Source organism: Pongo pygmaeus, chromosome 10 (genome assembly GCF_028885625.2).
Source record: "Pongo pygmaeus isolate AG05252 chromosome 10, NHGRI_mPonPyg2-v2.0_pri, whole genome shotgun sequence".
NCBI lineage: Eukaryota > Metazoa > Chordata > Mammalia > Primates > Hominidae > Pongo > Pongo pygmaeus.
In genome coordinates this window covers 101,793,683-101,806,245 of record NC_072383.2, presented here as the reverse complement: position 1 = coordinate 101,806,245, position 12,563 = coordinate 101,793,683, and positions in this window count along the sequence as shown.

The window sequence follows — 12,563 nt, the reverse complement described above, 5'->3', positions numbered from 1 at the left end:
ACATATGTAACAAACCTGCACGCTGTGTGCATGTACCCTAGAACTTAAAGTATAAATAAAAAAAATTGTGATTACATGTTTTGTTTACTGCAAAGGATAACTTGGGGACCAAATTTGCTATAAAATGAAAGCATTTTGAAAAGTAAGAGTGGTATACAAATTCAAATCATTATTTTATGACTAATATCAGCAATAATTAGTACATATATCATCATTACTTATGCAGGGCTGATATAAGAGGTTATAGATCTAACTGCCTTACACTGACATTGAACAAATTTCTGCTGACTGTGTCATCATGTTCCTCTCTAAGAAGTTTTTATATACTATATCCTTTACCTTTATTCCATAACTGTGAGGTCAGTAGTATTATCCCATTTACCAATGAGGAAACTGAAACACAGGGAGACAAAGCAATTTGGCCAATGACTGCCTCCATCACTCATGCTCGCAAACATTACAGTACAGTGTCTTATTCAAAGCAAGTTATATGTTAAAAAACACAATGTATGCAGTTGATGAATTTACAAACTATTCCATGAAGAACCTCCAATTTAGAAAAGTTCAGATTGGGGTACAGGATGCCATGTGGTACAGGATGCCATGTGTTATCCTCCAAATGTGGAGCTCTCTATAAAAGACTCTATAGTTCAGCTCTCTATAAAAGACTCTAAAATTACCCAGACAAGGGAAGGGATAAGGTAATGTTTTGTAACTACAAATGTGATGTTGAGGATTTGAAGTCACACAGGGACACAGGAAAGGAATTGTTGTCAAGAGAAGACTCAACCTCAAGAGGAATGCTCCAACCCTTTACCATGGAGTAATATGTAGCCATAAAAAGAATGAGATTATGTCCTTGCAGGAACATGGATGGAGCTGGAGGCCATTATCCTTAGCAAACTAACACAGGAACAGAAAACCAAATACCCCATGTTCTCAGTTATAAGTGGGAGCTAAATTATGAGAACACATGGACACACGAAGGGCACCAACACACACTGGGGCCTTTCGGAGGGTGGAGGGTGGAGGATGGGAGGAGGGAGAGGATCAGGAAAAATAACTAATGGGCACTATTATGCCTAATACCTGGGTTATGACATAATCTGTACAACAAACCTCCATAACACAAGTTTACCTATGTAACAAGCCTGCACGTGTATTCCTGAACTTAAGAAAAATGCTTCAGAATTCTTAAGGTGTATGGGGTCCCTCTTGCACAGTCGAAGGTCTTTGTGAAATATAATTCTCTGCATCCATCCTTTCTCACAAGGTTTTCTTTTTCTTTCTTTTCTTTCTTTCTTTTCTTTCTTTCTCCTTTCTTTCTTTCTTTCTTTCTTTCTTTCTTTCTTTCTTTCTTTCTTTCTTCTCCTTCCTTCCTTTCTTTCCTTTCTTTCTTTTTTCTTTCTTCTCCTTCCTTCCTTGCTTTCTTTTCTTTCTTTCTTTCTTTCTTTCTTTCTTTCTTTCTTTCTTTCTTTCTTTCTTTCTTTCTTTCTTTCTTTCTTTCTTTCTTCTTTCTCTTTCTTTCTTTTTTTCCTGCCTTGTTTAGGCTTCCCACTCCTGCTTCCTCCATACTCCCATGCTCTGTGTTTTCCCTTCTCTATGGGAATCAATCCAATTTTGTAAGTCAGATATTGAGATCATGAAGCATTAGTTGGGTCCTTACCATCCTAGGTACTCTGCAAGAGATCTGAGAAATTTGATTCAACTCGACCAATAGTTATTGTACTCACCATGTACAAGGCACTGGCGTTGGTGCTGGGGTTGCCTACTAAAAAGGACACAGTCTTCTTCCTTGACTAGTTCAACCTAGTGCAAGGCTTAGTTCCTTCATTTATTCATTCTAAAATATTTACGGAGCATTTGCTGTGTGCTGGATGTGTTTTACTGGAGACAGAATAGTGAAGAGCCATTTTAATTAAGTGAGACCTAGATAGTGAAACATGAAATAATGTCACAATGATATTTAGGTCCTTTGATGATAATCCTTTAGCCACAGTTGTGAGACCCAAAATCTCTGAAAATTAAAAGTTCATTTTTCTGTCAATTATAAGCCAAACTGAACACATGAGTATTCTCACTCTGGGGAATACTCATGTATTTCAATGAAGACGTAGTAATATATTTGATGATATATTTCTGCCTTGGACCCCCATGGAAGATGTTAAACAACATGTGATTTATGCATCATTCCATAATACGTAGCTTACAGCCATAACATAGAAAAAATTCTAAATTCTGAACTCAACCAGCCTGGAGGGTTTTGAAAAAAGGATTTTGAAGTTTTAAAGTGAGTAAGTGCAGTAGAAAGTTAGAGAAGGGAGAGATCAGTTCTGGTTGGAATAATCATCGAAGGTTTCCTGTAGAAGAATTTGAACTTGATTTTGGAGTGTGGAGGATTTAAAGGGACAAAACAGTGGATAAAACGGAAGTAGCAACCAGGGACTGATCAACTTTCATGGTACCTGAAGCTTATACGTTTTGAGGGGAGCTCTTCCAGGAATAGAATACAACACTATAAACATAGGTAGAGGAAACGGTCCTTACGAACAAAGGACCCTTCAGCTCATTTTATTTGTTTTTTAATAAATCCATCTCTGAGTAAGGCAAAAGACATGGGGATTTACCTTACAAAGTGAAATATACCTGCAGATATGTGTTGATTCATAGAGGAGTGAAAGAGGAGACCAGAGATGGGTTCCTGAAAGAGAAGGGAATTAATCTTATTTATTTTCTTTTTGAATTGTTTGAGATTTTGGAAATTGATAGCCAAAACAACACATCCTTTCAAAAAATTTGGGCATAGTATGTGTGGCTTTTGGAAAATAGTCTAAAGAGATTTTAAAGAATGAATCAATTTTTCATTGAATTCACTTCAATGAATTCTATGGTGTTTTTCAGAGTGAGTGGCCTTTTTTAGTTTTCTCATGTTTGACTCTATAGCTAGTCCATTGCTAACATTTAAATGTTTGTCAATCATAATTATTTTAATGTAGTTAAATGGAAAACTCTTTAAAGAAGAGAAAAAGCTGCATTTCTTTACCTTTTTAATAGACTAGGGATATATTTTCTTTAGATTTCAGAATATATGCATGAATTTCAAAATATATTTAAAGATGAATACTTTAAAATTAAAATGGAGATTTCAGTCTTATTATTAGTCAGTATATCTAGCAATACTCTTTTCCAAAGCATTTTCAAAGCTATACATAATAATTTATATTTACTCAAAAAGAATAGTAACATCACTGAGTGGTGTTAAGAATCAATAAAATAACTAAGTAATACTCATAGTGTTGATTGCGTCCTTACTGTATGTTAGGCACTATTCTGGTTCCCTTATTGCAGAACCCCTGCTTCCTTCCTCCTTTCTTTCTTTTTGGTCTGCTTTTTTGTTTTTAAGCCACAAAGATTTGATTATTATTCTTGCTTGGTTACTTTTATTTATTTATTTTAACAGCTTTATTGAGACATATTTATATATCATATAATTCACCCATCTTAAGTGTACAATTTATGAGTTTTTCATATATTCACAGGTATGTGAATTTGAATAGAAACCCTGTACCCTTTAGCTGATACCCTGCTTTCCTCTGCAACACCCAGCCCCAAGCAACCACTATTCTACTTTGTCTCTATAGATGTCCCTATTCTGGACATTTAATATGAATGAAATCATATAATATGTGGTCTTTTGTGACTGGCTTCTTTCACTTAGCATGACTTTTTAAGGTTCATCCATATCATATTGCATGCCAGTACTTCCTTCTTTTTAATGGCCAAATAATATTCTACTGTATGGACATACCACATTTTGTTTATCCATTGATTGGTTAATGGACATTAGGGCTGTGTCCACCTTTTGACTATTAGGAATAATGCTGCTATCAACACTCATGTACCAGTTTTTTTGTGGACCTATGTTTTCCTTTCTCTTGCATGCAGTGCTGTGGTAGGAGATCAGCAGGACTTGTTTTCCAAGCACCAGTCATGACCCCATTGATCAAAACAAGATCTAGTTAAAGCAGGATGCAGTAAAGAAACCAGCCAAAACCAGATAAAACCAAGATGGTAACCTCTAGTTACTCTCACTGCTCATTATACGCTAATTATAATACGGTAAAATGGTAAAAGACACTTCCACCGGTGCCATGACAGTTTACAAATGTCATGGAGATGCCCAGAAGTTACCTTATATGGTTTAAAAGGGGAGGAACCCTCAAGTCTGGGAACTCCCCACTCCTTTTCTAGAAAATCTGTGAATAATTCGCCCCTTATTTAGCATGTGATTAAGAAGTAGCTATTAAGTATAGCTAGCCAGCTATCTGTGAGTGCTACTCTGCCTGTGGTGTAGCCCTGCTCTGTCTGTGGAGCAGCCATTTTCCTGTGCTCTGTTGCTCTAATAAACTTGCTTTGCTTTCACTACTCTGTCAGCTTGCTCTTGAATTATTTGCTGCATGAAGCCAACAACTGCTGTGGGCTGAGGCCCAGTTTTGGGATTCCCCTGCATTGGTATCTCCTTTAATTTTCCCAATACTTCCATGGTGTATTGTTGTTATCCTCTTCTACACAACAGGAAACTCAGAATAAAGAGGTTACTGGTCCAAAGTCACACAGTCTGTTCAAGGCAGAGCTGGACTGTAAGCCTAGGCAGGCTCACCAGAATTTGCCATGCACCTTTTCTCTGTATCAGAATTTCTCAGATGGACTTCTACATTTTCTTTACTTGGGATATCTAAGAAATTGCGCAAAAGTTTGCTGTTTAAATATACCCAACCACCTGTAGCCATTTACCAATCATCTGACTAAATACTATATTTTCTTTTTTAAAAAAATATTTTATAAATTTAGGGGTACAAGTGCAGTTGTGTTACATGCATGTATAGCATAGTGGTGAAGATTGGGCTTTTAGCACACCCATCACCCGAGTAGTGTACATTGAACTCAATAGATAGTATTTCATCCCTCACCCCCCTCCCACCCTTCCACCCTTTAGAGTCTCCAGTGTTCATTATTCCACTTTGTATGCCCATTCTACACGTTTTCTAAAGTGCATCTAGAAAATAGAATTCTTAAAAATGTATAGCATGCATGGAATTAACACCACTTTTTTCTGTTTAAACCACATTTTCTTACTTTGCCCTAAATTGCACTTACCTTTCTATAATGTGTAGGTGGATGTTAGAATGGCAAAGACCATCCCCAAACTGTCTGTTAATTAATCCTCTTGGGGTAAGTCCCCTCCCCCCTTAATTCTCTGGGATGAAATCAGAAATCACTATTGTGTGTCAGTTCCTTCCTTCCCATACCTCCTCTAGGTTAAAGTTGAATTCTTTGAGATCAAGATTTTTTGTGTGTGTGACTTTAACAATGTTCTCTTCACATGTACTTGCATAGGCCCAACAATTGCTTGTTGACCCATTTTAACCTCTTTTGAGCGTCATCTTCAAAGTGTAACTGTCCTTGACAATGAAAGAGACCTTCCTATTGTCTGGTCCTTCCAGGCAACCTTTAGCATGGAGCTCAATGGCTTTCAGATGGAGGAGTTGGCTGGAGGAAGGAGACAAAGTAAGCTGTTGTTCCTGAGTGACTTTACTAAAGTTCCCCTTTTCTCTCTTAGAATGGTGCATTTCTATAGAAGATGGCAGACGTTTTGACAGGTGCAATATGCTTTGAACTGTCGTGTCTGATAATTCTTTTGTCTTGGGTTTTCCCAGCAGAGTGGTACATCTTAGGATGCTGATATGCATATTGTTTGCTTTTCATTTAGTCTGCTGAAGCCGTCCTTCTTGCTTTCCTTCCACTTCTGTCTCTAGACCCTCTGCATACATGTCACTAACCCAGATGGGGAGGCAGGCATTAGTGCAGGAAGCTTTCCCTTACCCTTCCTTCCCCTTTTCCCCCTCAAAACGAAAATCACTTTTTGCATAGTTCTCTCATTGTTTACAAAATGAAAGAGAAAAAAAGAAATTAACAAAAGGCATTAAGAAAAAGCAGAAATTATCTATAGCTTAATAACCCAATGATAACCACTATTTACATTTTGGAGCATATCCTTTCATACATTTTTCTTAGCATATTCACATATAGAACTATTTGTTCAAGAATGAGCTCTTACTACACACATTGTTCCATAAGCTGTTTTTTCCCCCATCACAATGAACTGTTGACATCTTTGCAATATCAATAAACGGTGATCTACATTAGCATTTTAAACACCTATGGAATCTTTTATTTCATCATTGTAGTATAATTTAATTAACCAATTTGCTATTTTGGAACATTTTAATTATTTGCAAATTTCACTATAGGAAAAACTTTTATGAAGAGTTTGATGAATATATTTTATGTATAATTGTTATCTACTCCTCTCATTATTTTTATAATGTGAATTCCTAAAAGTAAAATTGCAAAATGCATGCAAGATTTAACTTTTGGTATATTTTCTGTCCAAAAATATTCCTAAGTATTTTGTCTGATATGCTCTTTGACTCACAGAACTTAAAAAAATGATGATATTAGTTAGAAAATATTTGGTACAAAACAAAAATGGACATCAAAGATCCTAAATAACATGATTTTGCCCCTTTGTTTTGTCATGATGAAGTAGATCTACACAGATTTTTCTGCTTTGGTATAAATGTGGGAGAATTTTTATCTGACAAATTAGAGGACTTCAGGCATTAAGACTGGGGCTTCCAAATATGTAATATATTAGTACTACCTGTTCTGTATCTAAACCGATAAGATAATAGAACCTTAACACTGCTCAATTTGTTTTTCCAAGTGACCTTTTGTGTATTTCTATTAAATGTGATTGTTGCCCAACGTTTTGTTCCAATTATGTCTAAAAACAACAGACTGAACCAAGATGAGGAAATTGTTTATAAAAGAAATTAAAAATAGCCCTGCTCCTTGTAATGAGTGATTTTACTTTTTTTGTTCAAGTTTATATTATTCTTTAGTACTAAAAATTTCTAGAATCTGGCAAAGAATGAACTAATAAATAGGGAGTTCAGGATTTGGGTTTTTTGCTAATAAAAAATAGTTATAGGAGATTTTGAGATGTTTATCCATCATTCAGAACCTTCTGAAGACACTTTGACTTATAATTAAAGCATCTTACCATGTAAGCAGTATCAGGGGGACATGAATGAAGGGCAAAATCTTTTACAAGTCTAACATAGTGGGATGTGGTTTACAGAGCATCTGAAAAAATAAAAATATTGTGCTCTGTGGAAAATGATGGAGTATAACAACTGTGTTTTGGATTAAAAAAGGGTGAAATTATATTTAAATGTTTATTAAAAGTGACAGGTAAAAGTGCTTGCAGTTTTCAAACAAGGACACATTAAACGAGGTAAGGTGCTAAACGTAATTTTTATTTCTGACTTGGTTCTTTCTTGTAAACTCTATGATCAATTTATCCTGTTTCTTTGGTGAGTCCTACCCCTCCTTTACGAACACCTCCTAGATTTTCTTTGTTTTACTCAGACTCTACACAATTTGCACTGAATTCTCATTATGAAAAATCAACTGAGATTGTAACTTCTGTTAAGTTACAAAATCCGTCGTGCTTTAGTTTAAGCAGCAGGACACCAGGAGTTCGGAGTGCTGTGGGTCATGTGATCAATTGACCTCTATCTGGGTTCTGTGACTCTGCCTAGCAACAATTGATTAATGGTGTATGGTAACTTTGGGAGAATATCTCATCAGTTCCTCTGAGTTTGAAAACTTCCTCATTATCTCGAGCCTTTCACTGCTGCCCTTAGAAAATTTTACTCACAAATTAGGTTGAACAGAGTCTTCTCAAAGAAATTATTTTCGCTGTTTGGTCATCAGGGAGCAGAAGGCTTGATGGTCGTTTACAGCATTGAAATAGGGAGGCAAGTGGCCATTAGAAAGCAGGGACATCATTCAGGCTTCCTTCCTCTTTGCTCCAGCTCTGGGCTTTCAGAAGAAGCAATGTAACAAAAACTCACTCCAGTGACAAGTTGGTCTCAAACTTTCTCTCTCTCTCTCTCTTTCTCTCTCTGTGTGTGTGTTTGTGTGTGTAGGTTTAGAATTTCTGATTTTTGTAATGGGATAGAGGTTATGAGCACATGTTTTTTTTTATTCTTTAAGCTTTAGGGTACATGTGCACAACGTGCAGGTTTGTTACATATGTATACATGTGCATGTTGGTGTGCTGCACCCATTAACTCGTCATTTAGTATTAGGTATATCACCTAATGCTATCCCTCCCTCCTCCCCCTACCCCACAACAGTCCCCAGAGTGTGATGTTCCCCTTCCTGTGTCCATGTGTGCTTATTGTTCAATTCCCACCTATGAGTGAGAACATGCGGTGTTTGGTTTTCTGTCCTTGTGAGAGTTTGATGAGAATGATGGTTCCCAGCTTCTTCCATGTCCCTACAAAGGACATGAACTCATTTTTTATGGCTGCATAGTATTCCATGGTGTATATGTGCCACATTTTCTTAATCCAGTCTATCATTGTTGGACATTTGGGTTGGTTCCAAGTCTTTACTATTGTGAATAGTGCCGCAATAAACATACGTGTGCATGTGTCTTTATAGCAGCATGATTTATAATCCTTTGGGTATATACCCAGTAATAGGATGGCTGGGTCAAATGGTATTTCTATTTCTAGATCCCTGAGGAATCGCCACACTGACTTCCACAATGGTTGAACTAGTTTAGAGTCCCACCTACAGTGTAAAAGTGTTCCTATTTCTCCACATCCTTTCCAGCACCTGTTGTTTCCTGACTTTTTAATGATCACCATTTTAACTGGTGTGAAATGGTATCTCATTGTAGTTTTGATTTGCATTTCTCTGATGGCCAGTGATGATGAGCATTTTTTCTTTTTTCTTTTTTTTTTGAGACGGAGTCTCGCTCTGTCGCCCAGGCTGGAGTGCAGATATGATCTTGTATGATTCTACTCTTTTCCCAGATTTACCAAACTCCCTATACTGTACCCAACACATTCCTGTTTAGAGTGCTTTCAATTATTCATGACCATCCTTTCTTTTTGCTAATTCCTAGGATATATCAACTTATTCCAATTTGCTTCCATATTCTATGATCCATTTCATTTTATCTTTATGTCAAAACTTTTAAGAGGGACAAATATATCCTGAAGTTGAGAGATATTTTGATTGTAAAAAGCACCACACACATTTTTCCTCTCTATTGCAAAATAATAGTAATAATAACAATAATAGTAATAATGATAATAATAATGGCTAAAGTATACTGATTATTTACTATGTGCTAGGCCCTCTGCTAAGCAGTTGATACATGCCTCATATTAAATCTGAGTTGGTTACTATGATATTATTCTATATATGAAAACAAAACAAGACTTAGTGGGTGTAAATATAATTCATGACTGTCTTAAAATGAGAAATAGCTAAGTTGAGGCCTGACTACACGGGCATCTATTTCTAACAATTGTGCTAGTAACTCCACTCTATGCTACCTCTTCATGTGAAAATACTCTGTTCATTTATTTGTTTATTTTTATTTTATTTATTTATTTATTTATTGAGACGGAGTCTCGCTTTGTTACCCAGGCTGGAGTGCAGTGGTGCAATCTCGGCTCACTGCAAGCTCCGCCTCCCAGGTTCATGCCATTCTCCTGCCTCAGCCTCCGAGTAGCTGGAACTACAGGCACCCGCCACCACGCCCAGCTGGTTTTTGTTTTTGTATTTTTAGTAGAGATAGGGTTTCACCGTGTTGGCAAGAATGGTCCCGATCTCCCGACCTGCAATCCGCCCGCCTCGGACCCCCCAAAGTGCTGGGATTACAGGCCTGAGCCACCGCGCCCGGCCTCGTTCATTTATTTTTTTCAGCACATATTAATTGAGCACCTACTATCTGTTTAGCACTGTTTTAAGTACTGAAGATTCAGCATTAAGTAGACAAAAAATCCCTGCTTTCACAGAGTTATATTTTGAGTTTTATGTGAACAAATTGATATCTACTTCAATGTTTGTGTCAATTATTTTGGGGGACTAAAACAATCTTCTCCAATGAAGATGTGTCTTACCATATACAAAGAAGCTGATTTTCAGCTATTTGGAGTTGCTGACATTTGGCATCAGACTATGCATCCAATATTATTCAAATAATTTATCATATTACCTTCCCAGTGATGTGTCAGAAGTCTGATCTGAAATTTGCTTTGATAATTCTTTTTTTTCAAGTAACTCTCCTTTTCATAATTCTTCTATCAAAGGCTTCTTCCTTATCATTAAACAGTTATTTGTATTCGATTATACTTGTGTATATTTATAATTTAATGGCAAGGTGACATAGTGGAAAGAATGTGAGCTTTGGAACTAGAAAGAGGTATATTCCAGTCCTTACAGGCTAGATCCTTAACCTCTCTAAGCCCTAATCCAAGTTCCAAATCTGTAAAATGGAGGAAATAATTCTTACCTGGCTGGATCCTTAGGAAGGTTAATAGTGATAGATGAATTGCATCAAGTTCAGTGCTTAGCACAGAGTTGATCCTCATGAATATAACTTATTATGATTATTTTTGTTAATAGCTCAGGTTTTCAGGAGCTATGATTCTTCAATTGCCTATAACATAGAGAGCAATCTTTATACAACTAAGTATCTTCCAAAGTAGATCATAAGTCGGTAAACAGCAGTATCCAGGAGGCTTTTCCATATGTACTGATGTTCTAGTTCATGAGTTCTTCTGCCTTTGCTGTGTATTTAAGCCAGAAGCCAGGGCTTTGTTATGAGGACTACTTGCTTTGAGCATTGATCCTAGATAAGGGAATCATTTGCTTAGGGAACAGTGAGAAATCCAGGCCCCAATTGTGTGTTAGGCACAATAGGTACAGAGCCTAGCAGCCACTATACTATCCAGGGCTCCATGAAAATGTCTTAATTTCTTTTAAAATTAAAAAAAAAGAGTGTAATCCAGCTTATATTATAGTAGTCTTTATACCATTTCAGTAGGGGCCCACGAAAGCAAAAGCATTTAGGACCCATAAAAGTCAATTGTGGCTCTGTGGGAAAACTCATGAGTTTTCATAGAGCTGCCTTCCAGGTATCTCTGAAGTGTGTCCTGGATATGCATTCATTTATTCATTCAACAAATATGTAACAAAGGCCTACCATGTTCGAAATACTGCTCTTGGTATTAGCGATACTGTAATAAACAAAGCTTCTTACCTTGTCTTTTAATAACCTTGGGTAAAATGTTCCCAACACCCCAAATTCCTGGTCTTAGAATAATTATCTTGTGGTCTGGGTATTGCTAGGCCCTAGTGACTCTCTGATGATGACTTGTCTTCGCTACCAGGCTCAGAGAGCTACCTGTGGGCAGACAATGTCAGTCACTCATCCTTGTGTCTCCAAGTGACAGGTAGAGCTCTATAAGGTTGGTGGAATGATTATTGAATGTTTCTCTGCGTTTCATTTCCAGTTCATTCTGCTTTTTTTTCCCCACCAATTTGTCCCAAATCAATACAAGGATTATCATCAATGGATGCTACTTGTTAACAAAACATTCTTTTCTCTGTGCTTCCAAATATAAACAATGTACTAAAAATAAGAACTCCAGATATTTATATCTATAGCAGTTTTAAAATTTCAGAAATAAAAGAAGCCCTTGCCATCTTATGTAATGTTCTTCGAGACAGCCCTAATTAGGAGCACTCAGGTGTCACACTCAGGTGTAGTAGAACTTGTGATAAGTTCTATCACAAGTTATTGACAAGATTCTGCCACTCAAAATTTTTTCTCATCCCAAAAGTACCTAAATGGTGTCTTAAGAGAAGTTGACAGAGTACTTTCATGCTATTTTTTCCTCTTGTGATAATTAAAATTGTCTTTGAACAAAATATGTATTGCATTTGCCCAGAAAATTGTTCAAGTTATTTTCTCTTGTTCTGTGCCTGAAAGGAGACAAGCTATTCACTAGCTCATTCATCCATTCAATCACTTACAAAACATTTATTGAGCAGCTACTATGTTTCATGGAAGGAGTTTGGCACTAGGAACAAATTGGTGCACAAAGACATTGCCTTTCTCCTTAAGGAGCTTTGTGCCAGTGGGTGGGAGATAGATGATGCTGTCAGAAAGCATAATAGGAGAAAATGACTTAGTCAGAGGCCCCAAAGGAAGGAAATGGGAAGTGGAAGAGTATTTCAGATGTGAGCACTGGCCGATCCAAGACTCTAGAGAGGAAAATAAGCTGGCATGCTGGAGGCTAGCGTGTCTGGGACACAAGGAGTGAAGGGATTGTGGTCAGAGATGAGGTGGATGAGTTAGTGGAGGCCAGACCCCGAGTGCCTTGACACCTTGTTAAGGATTTTTATTTTCTTCTAATAGCAATGGAGAATCACTAAAAGGTTTTAAGCAGTGGGATGGGCTCTGAACACAGAGCAGAGAGTAGATTAAAGCAGAAACAAGCAGTCAGCCTACAGGCCATGCACTGTGGTCCAGAGAAGTGATAATGGCAATTTGGACCAAGATAGTGATTGTAGAAATGGACAAATGGATTCACAGATACCATTCACTGACTTTAGTGTTCTCTGGC